This window comes from Siphateles boraxobius, unplaced genomic scaffold (assembly GCF_051911475.1).
Source record: "Siphateles boraxobius isolate OS27281-9 unplaced genomic scaffold, OSU_SipBor_1 14, whole genome shotgun sequence".
NCBI classification, from domain to species: Eukaryota; Metazoa; Chordata; class Actinopteri; order Cypriniformes; family Leuciscidae; genus Siphateles; species Siphateles boraxobius.
In genome coordinates, this window is record NW_027508744.1 from 639,440 (window position 1) to 646,605 (window position 7,166).

Consider the following 7,166-nt stretch of genomic DNA (forward strand, 5'->3'; position numbering starts at 1 on the left):
GTTTTAAGCACTCCCTCTCCCTCCCACTAGGCCGGGCGTGACGTCATAAAAGGGACTGCAAGCCTAGAGTTAGCGTTAGTCAAACGGCAAGTAGGCTAGCAGTTATATTGGAGACCTAATTCAGCTAGCAAAAATGGTGTTGATGAATGAAATAACCCAATTGTAAACATACTCGTGTGTGCTGGCTATGAGATTACCGTGATTCTGCCTGAAATTAGTGTAAACTATTCGCAAAACAAACGGGTTCAGGCAGCATGCGTCAAAACCAGGATGCTGCGTGAGGCACGTCAGATTAGTGGATTATTTGATGATAATTTTTATTTTTCACACCGTTTTAAAAATAAAAACAGACAGTACAGTATACAATACTCATAACTTTGAATTTTATTATAATTGTATTTCATATAATATACAATAATGTCATTTTTACTTGTTATATCAAATGTGATAATTGCTAGTACATTTAAAATATCAAGATATGCTCCCCATACACATTTCAAATGAAATAACGATGTCATAATATTGTGAGATTTACACCATTATGGAAACAATAGAGAATGAATCGACATTCTCTGTGATCGATTCGCGCTTGGGTAGAGAAATGAGAATCCGAAACCCCACGACGGAAAGCGGCTGATCGTCCAGTGCGATAAATTCCATCAAATTTGGTCTTTTTTGGAGATTTTGAAAAAGGCCCAGACCGCAGACATTTTTCCGAGACTCCTATTCAGCGCGCATTTCTCACGTGAATTGAGTAATCACTCATGTGATTTACAACTTCCCCACCCCCGATCCACATCTGACAAACTATATTTTATTACGTACAGATTTCATTTTGTTTAGGCAAGCATTTAATTACTTTACCCAGAGAAAAACGTTGAATATGCAACAGACATTCAACTCATTGCCTTCAAGCAATTAATTAATGAACCATCGGTATCTGCCTTTTTCATGCTTTTGCCGATATGCCGATGGCGTTAAATTGATCAAAAATCGGCCGATAAATATCGGCGGCCGATACATTGGTGCATCCCTATTGCAATATGGTTTCTAGCAATACATTATCAATACCTTAGCACTATCGCAGATTGCAACTTACTGTATACAGACAAAACAAGTATTTTGAAGATGTCATTCTTGAACAACTAAGAGTCAGTTTAATTAACTCGAGTGTGTTCAGTTTATTTTAAACTCGTGCGAGAGCAATTCAAAAGCATATGGAACTGTTCTTTTTATTTTATGAATACAAAATCTGAATACAACAAAATGGCATAAAAAAGTTATACAAAAAAATACAGGCATGGAAGGCTCAACATTTATAAGTAAAAAAAAAAACAGTATGTGACAAAAGTAGTATGTCAGAATTCCCTTTCTCATAAAAGTACTGTGTCAAAAAGTATCCAAATGACATACTACTTCCAGCGGGATTCTGAAGTGCGTATATGATGGACACTACTATCCCATGAGGCCACGGTAGAGGATTTGTGAATGGCAGTAAAGTGACAACTGGTGGGTCACTTGATAAGGGCAACATGGCGAATGTACCGTATCCAGATTTCAATTCATTCATACCACACATATTAATTTTTTAGCTGTCATGAAGTAATTAATCAAAATAAGTACCAACTCAAGAGAGTATGCGATTTCGGACGCAGCCGCTGTGTCCTTCAAAAGGCCTCGAAGGTCAGACTGTCGGATACAGTTAATGATGCAGTTCCCGCATGTGCACTGCAGTTAATAAGAAACACGCTGTGAGCGGTAGACCAATCACAACAGACTGGGCCATCCTTGTTGATCAAGATGTAATGGCAAAATCAAAGTGCGGACCATTACAACGAATGACAATTTTGCATTTTGGAACATTATTTCACTCATCATAACATTTTATTTTTAAAAAAAGTTATTCGAAACATTAAAGTAAACACTTTTACTTGCATGTAATATGTTTATCATGTATTTAAGATCCTTTTTATAAACTGAATTTGATTCAAAAGCATATTTATATTTGATGCATAACATGCTATTTAGAATATTATCGTATTTATACAGCATGATAAACATCACTAAATTCACACCAGAAAGAAAAAGTGAAAATTATTGAAATTATTTAACAATAAATATTAATCAAAGCATAATCAATAAAATTAATGAAGTTCAAACTCAACATATTACATGTAAAATAATTATCGTACATCGCCACCTAGAGTACGACCCATTGCGGTTATAAAAACCCATAAACTTGAATTTGTTCATGAACTATGATTAATCTTCCTCATTTCACACATGAGTTTCCCCGTGAGGGGGTGCACCGTTCCTGGAGGTACTGCAATACCAGGTCGATGCGTGGAGTGGACGGAGCAAGCCCCTATTCCATCTCCCTGATCCAAAAATCAATTTAATATATGGTCCCCGGATAGGGGACGTATCAGATATTAAACTGATAAGAACAGATACTACACTTGATCTTAGCCAAAAGGCCGAGAAGCGATACTGATAATGTGTTCGAGCTGAAGGAGTGACTCAGCGCGACACACACCTCAATGACGGTCACACGGTCTCATATCAGGAGAAACACTTCAAACTACAAACACACACTCGAGAAGTAATGTCCCGCTCAGAGACTGAGAGGAACTCGGAGATTCTCACAAATAACAAGACGAAAAACCCCTTAAAACATGCGGATTCTTCTTCATCCGTTAGTTTACCACCGTCCAATCAAACACTAGCAAAAGTCCATCGTCCAATCAAACACCAGCACAGACTCCATCGGCCAATCAAACACGAGCATAGACTCAGAGCAAAATAAAGACTATTTATCTGCGTTATTAGTCTTTGTTAACCACGAAACATTCACTATTTAGCATTAAAGTATTTCTGCTTGAGTTCACTCACCAGATTCAGAAAATAACGCTGAATATTAAGCTTCTTACACACTTTCATTCGCTCGATGCGTCTAGTGTGGTTAGATGCGGTACTGCATGTTCAACATCACTGACTGAAGCGTTTAATTCTCAAACCTCAACATTAATGACGACGATAAACAATTACTTGTCCATCTATACACCCTACAGAGCAATATTAAAACTCCAAACATATTATCAAACATCTAGGCCACGTGCAAAAACACTGCTGTAATCTAACAATGGCACAGAAGACAAAATAATAACAATGTGCTCTCAATTAAACATTAAATATAAGACTCAATTAACTCACCTTAACAAAACGATATCACCAGACAGTTTTAGGAATAATTTCTTGTTTTTTTGTTTTCCTCAGAGGAATATCCAGGTCTGTTGTTCAAAAGTTGAATTAAACCATTCCGGATGTCGTCACGTCCGCTCCGATTACTAACCAATTTCCGCCTCCGTTATTGTCAATCAACGGACGCCAGTTTTGATAGGAATACAAATAGTCTTTCAAATAAACAAGTTATGGCGTAATAGTTGACAAGAGAAATTATATAAAAGTAGCTTAATATATAACCTATTGAAAATATTTCCCAAGAGAAAGAAAGAAGAAAAATTACACACGTGAATGTATGAATGAATGAATGAAGGTTAGGGTTTATATAGCGCATTTATATAGCGCTTTCATATGTAGGCTACTACTGTACACCCAAAGCAATTTACAATTGTATCAGGGAATTTCTCCTCAACCACCACCAGTGGAAGATTAAAGCATATTAAGAAACAATATTAAACATGTCACGAATTCTAGATATTTTAGCTTTTTTATTAATTGACATTGAGATTGCATTTAAATACAAATTCAATGCTTGTTGTTATGTTAAGGGGGGGTAAGTTACTTTAACTTTATACATTTATGGATATACAATTTTTTTAAGAAATAAAAGAAGTTTTATACAAAAACTTGCTTTGATTAGATTATTGTCATCAGGGGTGGTAAAAGTACTCAAAAATTATACTCGAGTAAAAGTATATATACCTAAATAAAAAATGACTCCAGTAAAAGTAGAAAGTCCTCCATTCAAACATCACTTGAGTAAAAGTACAAAAGTATCCGATTTAAAACGTACTTAAGTACCGAAAGTAAAAAGTAAATATTCAAACTGTAAATAGCCTATAAATAATTAAACAGATCAATTGTTTTGGGAGTGATATGCAATGTTTTAATTGAACAAATTATTAGATACTGCAATTAAGAATTTGTTAGATTTGCAATCATAAGAGACAATGAAGCACCTTGCATCAATTCTAAACAATTTCATTAAGTTTAGTGACAGCATATTATGGTACAATGACTGGTAGGCCATTCTTTGATACAAATTTTACAATTTCAATTCAATTATTGTGGTTTGATTCCGATCTTGATTCAATATAGATTCATTTTGATAAATATTTGGTACAGTAGATGCATGTTAATTTTTAAATTAAGAAAATCTCACCTAATTCTGTAAACATAGGCTACAGAGAGCCCTGTCAGCTGGTATTATTACATGTTAAAAATACATGTGATTTTTATTATAATAACAACTTTATAATATTTTAAGGATATAAGTAAAAATATAATAAATATATAGTGCACATTTAACAAAATACTAATTTATACTAATATTACATATATTATAAAATACAAATTTTTCTAGCCAACTAACGTGCTGTGGTCATTAAATGTAACGTTATGTGACATTGTTCTCCAGCTGTTTTATTGATCTCTATCCGCAGTTGAAAAACACTGATTTATTGATATTATGTATAAGGTAGGCTATATACATTTCGGTAAGTTGTACTGTATCTTTCAACATAGGCTACCTATTATTGTTCATTTGTGTTTATTTACAATTAACTAGAGTAGTAAAGAGATTAATGGCACCCTGCATAGCAGGCGCTAGCTATCTGTCACGTCACATTTAAAAGCTCCAAAACGGTATTTATTGTTTGAATTTCGTAATAAAATTGACAGAATCTGAGAGCTGAGAATTTATTTCATATCTAAAGTAACCCACTCTGTCTTGTCTGTCGGTGTCAATGTCCTCTTTGGTTCGTGATTTTTCTCTGCGTGAGAAAATGGATGTGTGTCGTGAAAGCGTGTGGAAAGTGTCGATTGCGTGTGTCTGAATGAGTGAGAGTTGGAAGCTCTGCAATAGACATGTTCCATAACATCAGCTGCATCAAACAGAAGACGTGAAAGATACAAGGTAGCGGGAATCTCGGGATCATTGCTTTACCTTCACCTGTTTCTGCGGTCATCTTCCACAATGGCGAACTGGCTGCTATGAGAGAGTATGCTGGTAAAGAGCTCGCGCGTTCTTTTTTTCAAAATAAAACCAAGTTTGTCATTGGTTTGGAAAGCCAGTGTAATAAATACTTGGAGCAGGCATGGGGAAATGTAACTGAGTAAAAAGTAAACTTTACCTTTAATATTGTAGTGGAGTAAGAGTAAGAGTAAAAGTAGATGCAAATAAAACATAGGCTACTCAAGTAAAGTACAGATCCCCGAAAAAAATACTTAAGTAATGTAACGAAGTATTTTTACTTCGTTACTTACCACCACTGATTGTCATCCATATAAAACCCCAAAAGAATGTCTATAAGATAAGGAAAAATCACAAAACACATTTTGGACAATCAAGGCATTGTTCCTTCAGAAAGACTGACACTCCCAAAACGAATGCCCAAGAGTTTCACAAGAAACGTCAAAAAAGGAGCAGAATGTGTCAATAGGCGTACTTCTCAGCTTCTGAACAATATTTGTTAAGAAAGGGAGTGACCATACATACAGCCCCTTAATATCATCATGTTGTTCCAATAAGAAGAAGTGGAGGTAATTAAGGTTGCCAGATCCAAAAAATAATTTTGTAATTGGATTTTTGTAGCTACATGAAACAAATAGAAACATAAACCAGGAGCTGCTCAAGTTACAGTCAGAGGAATAATCAGACTTTTATTTTTAATATTATTTTGTTTATTTTTGCATTATATTTATTATGATTAACCATCAGTTTTTTTTTACAGTATAATGCTATTCATTCATTGCACTCGTTCAGTTATTTTTGAATAATCATATGGGCTGGAAATATTCCTTTATTTAACTTTTAACGTATCTTTCCTGGTTGATCTTTTACAGGTTGTCACCGTTGTATTGGAGAAATTGAGACTGTACGACTTTGAGTTGGTAGACGGACAAATTCCTGCTGTGAACTATTCACACATCGCACAACCCCGTCATCATACGCGGAGGAAGACACAGCAGCGATTAGAAAACTTCAGTTCTTCAGTTTTTTTTTTTTTTTTTTTTTTTTTGCAGTTGCGTATCACTGGGTTCGACACTCCAAATGTAACCGGTCCTACTCGCCCCGTTCCGAGCAGGATTCGAACCCCGGTCTCCGGCGTGGGAAGCAGAGGCGCTAATAAGAACGCTAAAGACTGCAGTAGCTAACATCAGTTGCTAGCTACTATGTTAAATCGTTAATCGCTATTCATAAAGGTGTGGAGCAGAGCGAGCGTTTTCAATAAATTCCTATAAAAGTTAAAGGATTAGTTCACCTCAAAATGAAAATTTCCTGATAATTTACTCACCCCAATGCCATCCGAGATGTTCATGTCTTTCTTTCTTCAGTGGAAAATAAATTAATTTTTTTGAGGAAAACATTTCAGGATTTTTCTCCACACAATGGACTTCAACGGTAACCAAATTGTTGAAGTCCAAATCAATGCAGTTTCAAAGGCTCTGCACGATCCTGAGGAATAGTGTCTTATCTAGCGAACAAATACAGTATATATACTTTTTAACCACAATTGTTGGTCTTGTGCTGGTCTGCGACGCGCCAGGCATTACGTCATCACGTTGGAAAGGTCACACTGGACATAGGCGTAAGAAAACGTTTGGGTTTCAAAAGATTTAAATATCCAGGATACGCACACGAAAGGACCATTTTAAACAATAAACTGACACAAAGACATAAATATGTCATTCAACATACAATCAAATTTTGAACGATCCTCCTTCTCACGCTTGTAAACAACGTACTTCCGTCTACGTCCAGCGTGAGCTTTCCAACGGGATTACGTAATGCCTGGCGCGTCGCAGACCAGCACAAGACCAACAATTGTGGTTAAAAAGTATATATACTGTATTTGTTCGCTAGATAAGACACTATTCCTCAGGATCGTGCAGAGCCTTTGAAACTGCATTGATTTGGACTT

The 7,166-nt window shown here is 35.7% G+C and overlaps 1 non-coding gene across 1 annotated transcript; it reads right to left on the reverse strand.

Moving 5' to 3' along the window:
- Positions 1 to 2,298: 2,298 nt before the first annotated feature.
- LOC143738215 (U2 spliceosomal RNA) lies at positions 2,299 to 2,489 on the reverse strand. Its single transcript, XR_013203854.1, has one exon. It is a non-coding gene; the product is annotated as a U2 spliceosomal RNA (small nuclear RNA).
- Between the last annotated feature and the right edge of the window lie 4,677 nt (positions 2,490 to 7,166).